This window comes from Bos mutus, chromosome 19 (genome assembly GCF_027580195.1).
Source record: "Bos mutus isolate GX-2022 chromosome 19, NWIPB_WYAK_1.1, whole genome shotgun sequence".
NCBI classification, from domain to species: domain Eukaryota; kingdom Metazoa; phylum Chordata; class Mammalia; order Artiodactyla; family Bovidae; genus Bos; species Bos mutus.
The window spans coordinates 23,709,154-23,725,002 of record NC_091635.1 but is presented as its reverse complement, the minus strand read 5'-3'; the positions used below and the strand labels follow the sequence as shown (position 1 = coordinate 23,725,002).

The 15,849-nt window shown below is 40.5% G+C and overlaps 1 protein-coding gene across 2 annotated transcripts in view; it reads right to left on the bottom strand.

The window, feature by feature from the left end:
- SPOP (speckle type BTB/POZ protein) overlaps window positions 1–15,115 on the bottom strand; it is an 84,773-nt gene extending 69,658 nt beyond the window's left edge. For both annotated transcript variants that reach the window (XM_005890342.3, XM_005890341.3), the window contains exon 1: window positions 14,940–15,115. The gene's annotated coding sequence lies outside the window, so the exon portion shown is untranslated. The remainder of the gene's footprint in view (window positions 1–14,939) is intronic.
- Between the last annotated feature and the right edge of the window lie 734 nt (window positions 15,116–15,849).

Genomic DNA, 15,849 nt, shown 5'->3' with positions numbered 1-15,849 from the left:
GTATCAGAGAATATGCACAGCTGTCTGAAAACGCTCCTTTTCCAACTACAAGTACTCTGGACATATTTTCTTCATATATTTCAATCAAAACAATCTATCACATCAGGTTAAATACAGAAGCAGACATGATAGTTTAGCTGTCTTCTATTAAGCTGGATATTTAAGAGATTCACAAAAATCCAAAACTGCCACTTCTAACTTTTTAGTTGTTTTTCATAAAAATATATTATTTGTATTAACATATTTAAAGTAGTTGATATTTTTAAATGCTTTATGTTTAATTTCTAATTTAGTAACTATGAACAGATATAAACTACACAAAGAAAAACTCAAAACTCAATTTTTAAGAGTGTAAAGAGTCTGAGACCAAAAAGTTTTGAGAACCACTGCTTAAGAGAACTTGCCTCTGATTCCAGCCACCCTCAAAATTGCTTTGTGTATCCTCAACCAGAGTTGAACCTGAGGCAGATATCTGGTCTGGGGGAAGTCAAGCCTTAGACTGATGAAATCAAATATTGCTCGGGAATCTGAATTAAGCTTCATGGATCTTAAGGTCTGTATGTGGTGGAACACTAGAATCTATTAAGTCTAACTGCTTAAAATATCTGAACTGTTTCAGTGCCAGCCCTTTCTGAAGCCCTGGTCAGCTTTTCCTTGGATTCTATAACAGCTATTTCCTTTTGATAAATCTTTTATATGAGCTATTTTAAATAGGCTTATTTTTCTTATGATCAAGAGAGTCTTAATACCACAGAACCTCAATGTCATTACAAAAACCATTTAATTTGGGTCCTTATATGAGACAACAAATTATAACAAGGCTCCCCTCCATTTGAAGACAATATTCTTATATCAAAGTAAATATCACTCCAACAAAATTAAAAACTGAATGGAAATTATTGGTTCATTCAGACTAAGAGACAAACTTAATAACCAGCTGTTATATAAGAGAGGCTTGATAATTTTCTTTCTCTTGGAGAAGGCCCTTATATATCATGTCAATATAATTTAGACAGCCTATGGTGTCATTCGGAAAAGGCAATTGCACCACACTCCAGTACTCTTGCCTAGAAAATCCCACGGATGGAGGAGCCTGGTAGGCTGCAGTCCATGGAGTCGCTGAGCGTTGGACACGACTGAGTGACTTCCCTTTCACTTTTCACTTTCACGCACTGGAGAAGGAAATGGCAACCCACTCCAGTGTTCTTGCCTGGAGAATCCCAGGGACGGGGAAGCCTGGTGGGCTGCCGTCTATGGGGTCGCACAGAGTCGGACACGACTGAAGCGACTTAGCAGCAGCATGGTATCATTAAACCACACCAATCTGACAGGGTTTGTCACAGAGGCTGATGAACCGAAAAAGAACAAGGTAGTGAGACCTGCCCTACCAGACAGAACAACTATTATAAAGCTATGACAATTAAGACAGTGTAGTATCAGCGCAAAATATGCAAATAGACCAATGGTGCAGAATACAGAGAACACAAACACAAACCCTCATATATTTGGAAACACGTTATGGTATCATGGCATCTGGTCCCATCACTTCATGCCATCACTAAGATCATGGCATCAGATCCCATCACTTCATGGTAAATAGATAGGGAAACAATGGAAACAGAGACAGACTTTATTTTCTTGGGCTCCAAAATCACTGCAGATGGTGACTGCAGCCATGAAATTAAAAGACACTTGCTCCTTGGAAGAAAAGCTATGACCAACCTAGACAGCATATTAAAAAGCAGACATTATTTTGACGACAAAGGTAAGTCTAGTCAAAGCTATGGTTTTCTCAGCAGTTATGTATGGATGTGAGAGTTGGACTATAAAAAAAGCTGAGCGCCAAAGAATTGATGCTTTTGAACTGTGGTGTTGGAGAAGACTCTTGAGAGTCCCTTGGACTGCAAGGAGATCAAACCAGTCAATCCTAAAGGAAATCAGTCCTGAATATTCATTGGAAGGACTGAGCTTCAGAACTGACTCATTGGAAAAGACCTGGATGCTGGGAAAGACTGAAGGCAGGAGAAGGAGATGACAGAGGATGAGATGGTAGGATGCCACCACGGACTCAATGGACATGAGTCTGAGCAAGCTCCAGGAGTGACGGTGATGGACAGGAAAGCCTGGCATGCTGCAGTCCACGGAGTTGCAAAGAGTCAGACATGACTGAACTAAACTGAACTGAAATGTTATCATAAAGTTGCAGTGGGCAAACATCAATATTCAACACACGGTGGTGGCCACCAGGTGATCTTTATGGAAAGAAAATTAACCCTATTTTGGGTTTTCCTAATGAAAAAAATTAGATCTCTATGTAACACCAAGCATCAAAATAAATTCTAGATGGATTAAAAACCTAAATGTGAAAAGTGTAACTTTAAAACTTGTAGAAGAAAACACAGTATATAACTATTACCTCACAAAAAACGTACATCATAAAAAAAAAAAAAATCTTTAAAGTTTAAACTTAGTTTCAAAAAAAGATAAGGCTAAAAAACACATTAAAACATACCCATTAGGATGGCTATTTTTGTAAAAAAAGCATAGGATAACAAGTACTGCCAAAGACTTAGAAAAACTGGAACCCTTGTACATTGCTGGTAAGAATGTAAGACAGTGCAGCCACTACATTAAACTGTGTGGTGGTTCCTCAAAAAATGTAAAAATAGAATTAACATATGATTCAGCAATTCCACTTCTGGGTATAAACCCAAAAGAATTGAAACCAGAGTCTCAAAGAGATATTTGTCCACCTATGTTCAGAGCAGCATTATTCACAAGAGCAAAAGGTGGCAGCTACCCAAGTATCCACTGGTGGATGAATGGATAAACAAAATGTAATTATATACAAACAAGGGAGTATTATGCAGTCTCCAAAAGGAAGGAAATTCTGACAGCATGGATGAACCTCATGGATATCATGCTAAGTGAAATAAGCCAGATATAAAAGGACAAGTACTACATGATTCCACTCGTATGAAGTATCTAAAGTAGTCAAAATCATAGAAATTGAAAGTAGTACCTGTTTTAAATACCAAGAAAAGGACTGTGTAGACCTCAAATCACAGTGAATGATTACATATATATCTTTTTCCTTACAAATAAACAGATTGCTAGGAGGAATTAGAGGCCTTCAGAGAACTACTGCAAGCTCTTCTTTGATATAGCTGGTGCCTCAGCCCAAAGATTTACGCCAACAGCTTCTTAGAAAGCAACACTAAAGAATAAAGGTCTTCGGGAACTGCCCTGGTGGTCCAGTGGTTAAGTCTTCATGATTCCACTATAAGGAGTGCAGGTCTGATCCCTGGTTGGGGAACTAAGATCCCATACGCCATACGGCACAGTAAAAAAATTTTTTTAATTTTTTGAATTGTTAAAAAAAAAAAAGAATAAAGGTCTTCACGGTCAAGTAAGGGTTACTGTCCAACTGTATAACTCCCATTTTGAGGTCTGCATCCAGCATTCCCAAAGCTGTATGACCAACTTTGCCACACACAGCAACTGTACAACTCCTGCCAATTCTATTAAAACATGACCATAGTTGCAAGAATGAAGGGCCAAGTGTTTCCTAAAGAGGCTAAGCTTCAAAATCATTTTTTACTATAACAGGAGCTTGTCAAAAACAAAAGTAAAGGAAGCTACTGGAATGATTCACCATAACTGAAAACAAACACAAGAAACAGGTGTGCTTCCCTGAATACACAACCAAAATTTAGTAAGGAGCCAGTACTGTTATGAAACCAGGTTGAGAATAAGCTTATAAAATCTGAAAGTAAATATGACAAGATGGCAAAAGAAAACTGAATTTCAGATAAATATCAGAATACTGTTATTGTCAGGCTTTGAGTAACCTGAAACTGTAAGTTACTCAAAACATCACTAAATGGTTAAGAGTTTTATAAATCATTTTCTGCTAAGGCAGGAACATTTCATGCAAAGATGGGAACAATAAAGGACAGAAATGGTATGGACCTAACAGAAGCAGAAGATATTAAGAAGAGGTGGCAAGAATACACAGAACTATACAAAGAAGATCTTCACGACCCAGATAATCGTGATGGTGTGATCACCAACCTAGAGCCAGACATTCTGGAATGCAAAGTCAAGTGGGTCTTAGGAAATATCACTGCGAACAAAGCTAGTGGAGGTGATGGAACTCCAGTTGAGCTATTTCAAATCCTGAACGAGGATGCTGTGAAAGTGCTGCACTCAATATGCCAGCAAATTTGGAAAACTCAGCAGTGGCCACAGGACTAGAAAAGGTCAGTTTCATTCCAATCCCAAAGAAAGGCAATGCCAAAGAATGCTCAAACTACTGCACAATTGCACTCATCTCATACGCTAGTAAAGTAATGCTCAAAATTCTCCAAGCCAGGCTTCAGCAATACGTGAACCGTGAACTTCCAGATGTTCAAGCTGGATTTAGAAAAGGCAGAGGAACCAGAGATCAAATTGCCAACATCCGCTGGATCAGTGAAAAAGCAAGAGCGTTCCAGAAAAATATCTACTTCTGCTTTATTGACTATGCCAAAGCCTTTGACTGTGTGGATCACAATAAACTGTGGAAAATTCTTCAAGAGATGGGCATGCCAGACCACCTGACCTGCCTCTTGAGAAATCTGTATGCGGGTGAGGAAGCAACAGTTAGAACTGGACATGGAACAACAGACTGGTTTCAAATAGGGAAAGGACTATGTCAAGGCTGAACTGAAATGTTATCATAAAGTTGCAGTGGGCAAACATCAATATTCAACACACGGTGGTGGCCACCAGGTGATCTTTATGGAAAGAAAATTAACCCTATTTTGGGTTTTCCTAATGAAAAAAAATTAGATCTCTATGTAACACCAAGCATCAAAATAAATTCTAGATGGATTAAAAACCTAAATGTGAAAAGTGTAACTTTAAAACTTGTAGAAGAAAACACAGTATATAACTATTACCTCACAAAAAACGTACATCATAAAAGAAAAAAAAAAATCTTTAAAGTTTAAACTTAGTTTCAAAAAAGATAAGGCTAAAAACACATTAAAACATACCCATTAGGATGGCTATTTTTGTAAAAAAGCATAGGATAACAAGTACTGCCAAAGACTTAGAAAAACTGGAACCCTTGTACATTGCTGGTAAGAATGTAAGACAGTGCAGCCACTACATTAAACTGTGTGGTGGTTCCTCAAAAATGTAAAAATAGAATTAACATATGATTCAGCAATTCCACTTCTGGGTATAAACCCAAAAGAATTGAAACCAGAGTCTCAAAGAGATATTTGTCCACCTATGTTCAGAGCAGCATTATTCACAAGAGCAAAAGGTGGCAGCTACCCAAGTATCCACTGGTGGATGAATGGATAAACAAAATGTAATTATATACAAACAAGGAGTATTATGCAGTCTCCAAAAGGAAGGAAATTCTGACAGCATGGATGAACCTCATGGATATCATGCTAAGTGAAATAAGCCAGATATAAAAGGACAAGTACTACATGATTCCACTCGTATGAAGTATCTAAAGTAGTCAAAATCATAGAAATTGAAAGTAGTACCTGTTTTAAATACCAAGAAAAGGACTGTGTAGACCTCAAATCACAGTGAATGATTACATATATATCTTTTTCCTTACAAATAAACAGATTGCTAGGAGGAATTAGAGGCCTTCAGAGAACTACTGCAAGCTCTTCTTTGATATAGCTGGTGCCTCAGCCCAAAGATTTACGCCAACAGCTTCTTAGAAAGCAACACTAAAGAATAAAGGTCTTGGGAACTGCCCTGGTGGTCCAGTGGTTAAGTCTTCATGATTCCACTATAAGGAGTGCAGGTCTGATCCTGGTTGGGAACTAAGATCCCATCGCCATACGGCACAGTAAAAAAATTTTTTAATTTTTTGAATTGTTAAAAAAAAAAAAGAATAAAGGTCTTCACGGTCAAGTAAGGGTTACTGTCCAACTGTATAACTCCCATTTTGAGGTCTGCATCCAGCATTCCCAAAGCTGTATGACCAACTTTGCCACACACAGCAACTGTACAACTCCTGCCAATTCTATTAAAACATGACCATAGTTGCAAGAATGAAGGGCCAAGTGTTTCCTAAAGAGGCTAAGCTTCAAAATCATTTTTTACTATAACAGGAGCTTGTCAAAAACAAAAGTAAAGGAAGCTACTGGAATGATTCACCATAACTGAAAACAAACACAAGAAACAGGTGTGCTTCCCTGAATACACAACCAAAATTTAGTAAGGAGCCAGTACTGTTATGAAACCAGGTTGAGAATAAGCTTATAAAATCTGAAAGTAAATATGACAAGATGGCAAAAAGAAAACTGAATTTCAGATAAATATCAGAATACTGTTATTGTCAGGCTTTGAGTAACCTGAAATCCGTAAGTTACTCAAAACATCACTAAATGGTTAAGAGTTTTATAAATCATTTTCTGCTAAGGCAGGAACATTTCATGCAAAGATGGGAACAATAAAGGACAGAAATGGTATGGACCTAACAGAAGCAGAAGATATTAAGAAGAGGTGGCAAGAATACACAGAACTATACAAAGAAGATCTTCACGACCCAGATAATCGTGATGGTGTGATCACCAACCTAGAGCCAGACATTCTGGAATGCAAAGTCAAGTGGGTCTTAGGAAATATCACTGCGAACAAAGCTAGTGGAGGTGATGGAACTCCAGTTGAGCTATTTCAAATCCTGAACGAGGATGCTGTGAAAGTGCTGCACTCAATATGCCAGCAAATTTGGAAAACTCAGCAGTGGCCACAGGACTAGAAAAGGTCAGTTTCATTCCAATCCCAAAGAAAGGCAATGCCAAAGAATGCTCAAACTACTGCACAATTGCACTCATCTCATACGCTAGTAAAGTAATGCTCAAAATTCTCAAGCCAGGCTTCAGCAATCGTGAACCGTGAACTTCCAGATGTTCAAGCTGGATTTAGAAAAGGCAGAGGAACCAGAGATCAAATTGCCAACATCCGCTGGATCAGTGAAAAAGCAAGAGCGTTCCAGAAAAATATCTACTTCTGCTTTATTGACTATGCCAAAGCCTTTGACTGTGTGGATCACAATAAACTGTGGAAAATTCTTCAAGAGATGGGCATGCCAGACCACCTGACCTGCCTCTTGAGAAATCTGTATGCGGGTGAGGAAGCAACAGTTAGAACTGGACATGGAACAACAGACTGGTTTCAAATAGGGAAAGGACTATGTCAAGGCTGTATATTGTCACCCTGCTTATTTAACTTAAATGCAGAGCACATCATGAGAAATGCTGGGCTGGATGAAGCACAAGCTGGAATCAAGACTGCCGAGAGAAATATCAATAACCTCAGATATGCAGATGACACCACCCTTATGGCAGAAAGTGAAGAACTAAAGGGCCTCTTGATAAAAGTGAAAGAAGAGAGTGAAAAAGTTGGCTTAAAGCTCAACATTCAGAAAACTAAGATCATGGCATCTGGTCCCATTACTTCATGGCAGATAGATGGGGAAACAGGGCAAACAGTGACAGTGAAAACTTTATTTTTTGGGCTCCAAAATCACCACAGATGGTGACTGCAGCCATGAAATTAAAAGATGCTTGCTCCCTGGAAGAAAAGTTATGACCAACATAGAAAGCATATTAAAAGCAGAAACGTTACTTTGTCAACAAAGGTCTGTCTAGTCAAAGCTATGGTTTTTCCAGTAGTCAAGTATGGATGTGAGAGTTGGAATATAAAGAAAGCTGAGCACCGAAGAATTGATGCTTTTGAACTGTGGTGTGGAGAAGACTCTTGAGAGTCCCTTGGACTGCAAGGAGATCCAACCAGTCCCTCCTAAAGGAAATCAATCCTGAATATTCACTGGAAGGACTGATGCTGAAGCTGAAACTCCAATACTTTGGCCACCCGATGTGAAGAACCGAATCACTGGAAAAGACCCTGATGCTGGGAAAGATTGAAGGCAGGAGGAGAAGGGGACGACAGAGGATGAGATGGTGGGATGGCATTACCGACTCTATGCACGTGAGTTTGAGTAAACTCCGCAAGTTGGTGATGGACAGGGAGAGGCCTGGCGTGCTGCAGTCCATAGGGTCGCAAAGAGTTGGACACGACTGAGTGACTGAACTGACTGACTGAGGAATTAGTTTAGACCCTAAACAGGTTTAGAATATAGCTCCACTGTATCTTTCCCTTGTATTAACTTTTATTAGTGTGATGGGTTTTCAGGAAACACTGAGGATGCATCAACATTTCTGAGTCCACAGCACACAACAGAAATCCACAGGATTTAGTACTGTTCCAGACCCTGTGTTAAGACAGCTAGATATTAGAGCTCATGGCCTATCTGAAAATTTTCCTTAATTATGAACAATTTGTCACTTTTTCATGATGAAATCTTGTGATAATGAAAAATATATGTTATTACAGCATAATCTTATATAACACTCCAACTGTGTTGGAGAAATGTGTGTGAATAAGGAAAAGGGAGGAAAGACACACACACACTTATACATGTACACACAAAGGTATATAATGCTCAAAACCCCACATCTCGAAAATATTATATACAAATTATCAGTTTATAAATTTCATCTTGTATACCTTTCATCTCAGAAAAAAAAAGCAAGTTTGCTCATGAGAAAAGAAATTCCACAGTCTCTTCTATGCTGTGCTATGCTTAGTCACTTAGTCACGTCTGACCCTTTGCTACCTTATGGACTGTAGCCCGCCAGGCACCTCTGTCCATGGGAATTCTCCAGGCAAGAATACTGGAGTGGGTAGCCATGCCCTCCTCCAGGGGATCTTCCTAACCCAGGGATCAAACCCGGGTTTCCCGGCATTGCAGGTGGATTCTTTTACTGTCTGAGCCGACAGGGAAATCCAGTCTCTTCTATAGCTAACCTTGTATTTGTGATGTGGGGTTGGGAAGCAATGCTCTCTTGAGAGATACTAGCTGTTTTTCACAAAGAGTACTCAAGATAAGAAAGCTGTGAGGTCTAAGATTCAGAATCCAACAATGCCAGTGACACAGAAATGAATCAAACACTAGGTGCACTGTGTTAAAAAAAAGACACCTTTAGTTGTTAGAATTTGGGGACAGAAGCTCCATACGGAGATTAACAACACAGTTTATTAAAATGGAAGGAAGTGTAGTATAGATATATAAGCATACAGAGGTAAGGTGAGGGGACATCTGAGACAAGAAAAAAGAAAGTCATTCAGCGACTTCCTCTACTAGAAGCTCATACACCAAGTGTAAAAGGCTCCCAAAGGTCAAACATGGGACATTTTGAGCATCCAAAAAAAAAGTCTGTGATTATTGGTAAAACACAGAGAAAATTAAAATCCATGAGTTTATAAAGATACCAAAACAGAGCAAAAAAAAAAAAAAAAAGAAAATTCATTTCCTATCATTAGAGGTATACCAACTTCTTACTCAGAAAATTGCTAAAGGATTCTGAGTAAATTAAGAATTTATCTGAACTTTTGGGAAGAAATTATAATCTATTCCTAACTGATGAGAGATATCTTTACAGATGATGGAAGGCTAATCAATATAAAAGGAATGTTAGAATTAGAAAATTACCACTTTGTAATAGCCAAAGAAATAGTTGATTCAGGCAAAGACTGTTATCAGTAGGTGATAAAGGCTGCTGAAGAAGCATAAGAGTATTGTGTCAAAGTGTCACTACTCTACCTGCTAATTACAAAGTCTTTACAATGGAGAGATCTGGTATTTATCATCTTGAACAAACAAATCCATCACCATTAACAGTCAGACATTATGACATGATGTTTCTCTTATTGTGATGTGACATGAGGTACACAGCATCACCTATGAAGTATTATTACCAAAAATGTTTAACTGAATCTAGCCAAGACTTCACTGCCAGTTTGTAAGGAAATACAGGGATAAAGGAACAAATTACATGAAACTGAGAGGAATCTCCAGTTTCTCAGAAAACTCTAGAAGTGATATATTATACAAGACAAATGGCCTGGTCTCTTCAAAAGGAAAGACTGCATTGATCCTAAATAAAGTGTTTTAGATTTAAAAAGAGACTAAGGAAACATTTTTGGAGGAAAAAATACCAATAGCTAACAAGTGTTGTGTTGGAGACAACTGGGAAAACCTGAACATGAACTAGATATTAGATGGTACTGGGAAAGTATTGTTAATTGCCTCCGCTGTGACAATGTATTGTAAGATCAATGAACTAAAACAATGTCTGTTTTAAAAAGATGCACTAAAGTATTTAAAGTATTAAAGTGTCATGATGTCTACAATGTAAAGATTTATATATTATATACAAACACATATGCACATATAAAGTGGCTCCCCCAGTGGCTCAGCAGTAAAGAATCTGCCTGCAATGCAAGAGACCCAGGTTCAATCCCTGAGTTGGGAAGATCCCCCGAAGGAGGGCACAGCAACCCACTCCATTATTCTTGCCTGGAGAATCCCATAGACAGAGAAGTCTGGTGGGCTACACATAGGGCCACAAAGAGTCAGGCACAACCGAAGTGACTGAGTATGCACGCATGCACATATACAGATAAAACAAATACAGTAAAACATGAAAAACTGTTGGAATCTAGGAAGTAATTGGTATAAAGATGACAACTGTACTATTCTTTCCATTTTTCTGTATGTTTACAATTTTTTACCTAGACAGCTCAAAATGCACTTCCTTTCCTCCAGGAAGGCCTCCCAAATGAACTCTCCTCTATTTGCTCACAATTCATAGTGAAGCACACATTCTGCAACTATCTTTCAGAGTACTAGCAGCAATATTCTGTGCAGGCACTCAGAAAAGCATCTCAAATAACTGAGTTAGTCTTTTAATTTCTCAACAGAGTAGCAGTTCACTTGTATAAACAATCTTGAGTCACAGCTCTCAAAGGGAGATCATCAAACATCACTTATGGGGTTACAGAATTTCCCATGGAGAAACAATCAGCAAGTGTGATAGGGAGAAATTAGAATACAAGTTGTACATGTCTTCCTAGCATTGCTTTTAAAAAGCCACGTTATCCAGGCATATGACTTTATTCTCATGAGATTATTCTTCAGTCCAACAATATCTTTCACCACTACCTCTGGTCTGCAAAACAGTGACAATATTTATCCACAACTCCTGGGGATAATGAAGCTTAACAAGGTACATAATGAACTTTAAAATCTCACACAAAAGAGTGCACGAAGTTTTATTGTTTTTGTTACTGTTTTGTTTTTTTTGGCTGAATTGTGAGGCACGCAGGATCTTAGTTCCCTGACCAGGGATCAAACCCATGCCCACTTACTGGAAGCATGGATTTTCCACATTGGACTGCCAGGGGAGTCTCCTGCAGGAAGACTTAAAAAATCAGATAGTACAGTGCTGGTGAGGAAAGAGCCAGACTCACACTGCTGGCAGGAATATAAATTAATACAACTTTTATGAAAAGCAATTTAGCAATATTTAACAACATTAAAAATCCATATAGCTTTCCACCTGGAATTAATCCAACAGACATCGATGTACATAAAAAGGACACATGAGGAATTAACTGTAGCACTGGAAACAACCTAACTATCCAATAAACGCTGGCTGGATAATGGCACATCTATACAGCGGAATATCTGCCAGCTTTCAAAACGGAAGAGGTTAAAAAAAAAAAAAGGAAGAGGTACTCTATGTACTGTATGAAATGACAGCCAAGATATACTAAGTGAAAAAAGCAAAGTGCAGAATAGTAGGTATAGAATCTTACCATTTATGTAAACAACAAATAAAAACAAAAACACCAAAGAATATATAGTTGCATATGCATGTAAAAGCCTTATCTATGCAAGGTAAACAAGATACAGGAAACAATTTCCTTCAAGGGAGGTATCTAGAAGGATGAAAGGAGGACATACTCTATGTAGTTTCTGATTTTTGTATCGTATGTGTGTACATGTGTTACCCATTTTAAAGAGTTATTTTTTTAAACAAGGCTCTACACCAATTTAAGGCTTCCCATGGCAACCCACTCCAGTATTCTTGCCTGGAGAATCCCAGGGACAGAGGAGCCTAGTGGGCTGCCGTCTATGGGGTCGCGCAGAGTTGGACACGACTGAAGCTACTTAGCAGCAGCAGCAGGTGGCGCTAGTGTAAAGAATTCATCTGTCAACGCAGAAGACATAACAGATGCTGGTTCAATCCCTGGGTCAGGAAGATCCCCTGGAGTAGGAAACTGCAACATGCTCCAGTGTTCTTACCTGGAAAATTCCAAGGACAGAGGAGCTACAGTTTATGGGGCAGCAAAGAGTTAGACAGAACTGAGCAACTGAACACACTGCACCCATCTGAATTATTTAATTAATACTTATCTTAACCTAAAAGCATTTCATGTCTTCACACCATACAACTTTTTTATGAGACTTCAGTAAATTCAACCAGATAAAAAGAAAGCACCCTATATGACAGAAGTCTACTGAGAAGAAAAAAGGACATTTATTTACCTCCATTTTACTTCCAAATTTTACCAGACTAGGGGACTTCCCTGGTGGTCCAGTGGTTAAGGCTGTGCTTCCACTGCAGGTGGCCCAGGTTCAATCCCTGCTCAGGGAACTAAGATCCTGCATGCTGCATGCATGGCCAAAAATTTTTAAAAATTAAAGAAATAAAAAAGATTTTACCAAACTACCTGACAGAAGTCTGGACATAGGCAACATTGAACATCTCCAAGCACTAAACTAACCACTATGAAGAGCTCTAAAAGGATAAGTCCCAAAGTATCAAATGGACATCAACCACCCCCAGCCTAAGCATGAGGTGGTCACAATAACTTATACTTCTCAGTCTTCACACAAGAAAAAAGATGAATGTCCAGCTCTTTCAAAGGATACAAGAAGATACATGCTAAGTCACTTCAGTCGTGTCCGACTCTGTGTGACCCCACAGATGGTAGCCTACCAGGCTCCCCCAATCCTGGGATTCTCCAGGCAAGAACACTGGAATGGGTTGCCATTTCCTTCTCCAAAGCATGAAAGTGGAAAGTGAAAGTGAAGTCGCTCAGTCGTGTCCGACTCTTAGCGACCCCGTGGACTGCAGCCTACCAGGTTCCTCCATCCATGGGATTTTCCAGGCAAGAGTACTGGAGTGGGGTGCCATTGCCTTCTCTGACAAGAAGATATATGCCCCCCAAATTCTTGTGCTTCCTATGTCATTGCTTGGCTCCAGCTGTAACCATTACAACAGAAAACAGCATGAAAGACAGCTGAACCATGCCAAGGCCACAGTAAAATGAGGAAGTAAAATATATATATATACTTTAAAGCCCAAGAACTTAAGGCCCTAGAGTTAAGAATGACAACCCCTTCTCCCCCAAAAAGCCTTGAGAGATGAGTATCAAAGAAAGAACACAAAGGAAAGAAAAGAGAAAATAAGGCTTCCTAATAATATGTCCAACTCAATGGACATGAGTTTCAGTGAACTCCTGGAGTTGGTGATGGACAGGGAGGCCTGGCATGCTGCAATTCATGGGGTCGCAAAGAGTCGGATACGACTGAGCCACTGAACTGAACTGAATAATATGTCCCATTCCTAAGTTATCCAGACAGGAAGCAAGGTTGGCAAAGACAACTAAAAGAACACAGAAAATGTGCACCACCACCCCCGCCAACAATTTAACTATTCATTTCAATGCTATTCAGCAAACCTTTTGCTTCTAAGAGTTTATCATCTCTTCACCCTGTTCTGATGGCAGCGAATATTCAAGAGTGGCAACATAGGAGCAAATCAAGGGACCATGTATAATCTTCCAACTGAAAACACAGGTTCTAGATCACTGAGATATTACTGCACCTTAAAGTTCATTTTAAAAATTGCTCTTTGTTATTTGCAAATGTGAAAGAAACACCATTCTTGTTACTTAAAACTTCCACTGGCTAAGTTATCGCTCACCAGTAGTTTCAGATTGCTTTTTTCATGTGCTATTCAAAACATCAATAATGTACAGCTAAAAACGAAAGCACTAAAAAAGATCTTTTACCAAAAAAGAGGCAAATAGGTCACACCGAGGAGGGCTAGAGATCAGAGTACATAGATGTCTTGATGTACAGTTACTACGCTAAGCCTTATACTCTTTACTTCATCTGGTTCTGTGAGAATAAGTAATTTTACTAAAAGGAAACCCCCCTTACTTTCTTTTTTATGGCCCTAGTCCTCCTTAGAAAGGCTACCAAAATCCCTTGCCAGAACAATTGCCACCTACTCCTAAATTTAGAGGAGGTTTGCATTAGCGATACAACATGACGATGGAAGAATCCGAGGAAAGAAAAGGAATACTAGAACTGTAAGTTCCAATGGCAGTTTCCAAAGAAGGGTCAGCGTAGGGAACGCTTGCTCTCGGAGGCGTTTGGAGCCTGGGAATCCCTATGACAACACAAGACGCGAAAGGTGCTTTGTCATAAATTCCCTCAAGTAATTTAAACCCTCCCTTTTGGAGAGAAGCAACAGGCCCACTATCTGGCACCAAGTCTAGCCCACTGCCTAGGAAGAAGGCGGGCGCGCGGTCAAGTGGCTCTTTATCCCGCAGGTCCCTGCAACACAGCGATGCGCATGCGCCCCGAGGGCAGCGACCAAGCACCCCTAGCTTGTTCACACTCGAGCATGCGCAGTCACCCATCTCGCCGCAGGCGACAGCTCACTATTTGGCAAGGGGGATGGGACTGGGAAAATCATGGGGGGGGCCGAAGGCAGGGGGCGCGTTTGTGTCTCCTGAATGCTTGGGATTAGGAGAAGGCACGACTGCTGGCATTCGCGGGCCATGTAATCCGGGATGTGGGAAATGGGGCAGAAAACAGTCTATGTGCGGCGCGGGGTGGTGGGGGAGAGTGGGGGGTCAGTCACCTCTTAAGGGAGACACCCCCCCCCCACTCAGACAGGACAACCCTTTCCCTCGACTCTCCTCCCCCCACTCACCTGAGAGCGGCGGCGACAGCTGCTGGTCCCCGTCCCCCTGCGCTCGCCTCATACTGTCCGCAACATCCGGGACCTGCGAGACCGCCGATACACAAATACACACACACAAGGAGCGCGCACACTCACACACACACACACACACCGAAACACACCGGTCGGGGCGTCATGGCGTCAGCACGTCGACGCAGCGAGCGCGTACCCGCCGGGGCCCCACCCCGCGCGGCCTCCGCCTCCTCTACTCCGACTCCCCTCCCCTTTTTAGGTTCTCCAGCTCCTCCTCCCTCTGCCTCAAGACTCCGCCTACCTTCCCTACTGCGCATGCGTCCCTTGTGTCGCCAGGGCCCGAAGATTTGAAGGGAAGGAGGGGCTTGAGAAAAAAGAGGCGGGAACTCGCAGAGGGTCGCGTGTAGGGCGCGGCAGTCTGCGCGGAGGTGCGAGGACGAAACAGCGGCTCACCAAGATTGGGAGTCGGGTGAGCGTAACAATAAAGACATTTAACAACAGCACCTTATATTCACTAGCAGCTTGTGGATTACTAAAGACGTTTACATATATTACCTCATTTTTCTAATCAGTTCTGTGTCAGTAAAATATTTTGAACTTTTTGATGATGTTAGAGACTTTTAAGTAACTTAAAAAGTTGAGCTTTCGGAAACAAAAACAAAAAGGCCCATTCTTTTGCGGTAAGGTGGGCATGTAGGTCGCTTAACTGATAGCAAGCTGATTCACGAACAATTTATTTTCTTGGACACCTGGGTCCCCAGTTGGTCTCACATCCTGTCTCCTAAGGACTATCATTGATTGCTGAGTTGAGTGAAAGAAATATATCTCAGGGATTTCCCTGGCAGTCCAGCAGTTAAGAAAGACTCTGTGTTTCCGCTGCAGGGGGCACTGGTTTGATCCCTGATCA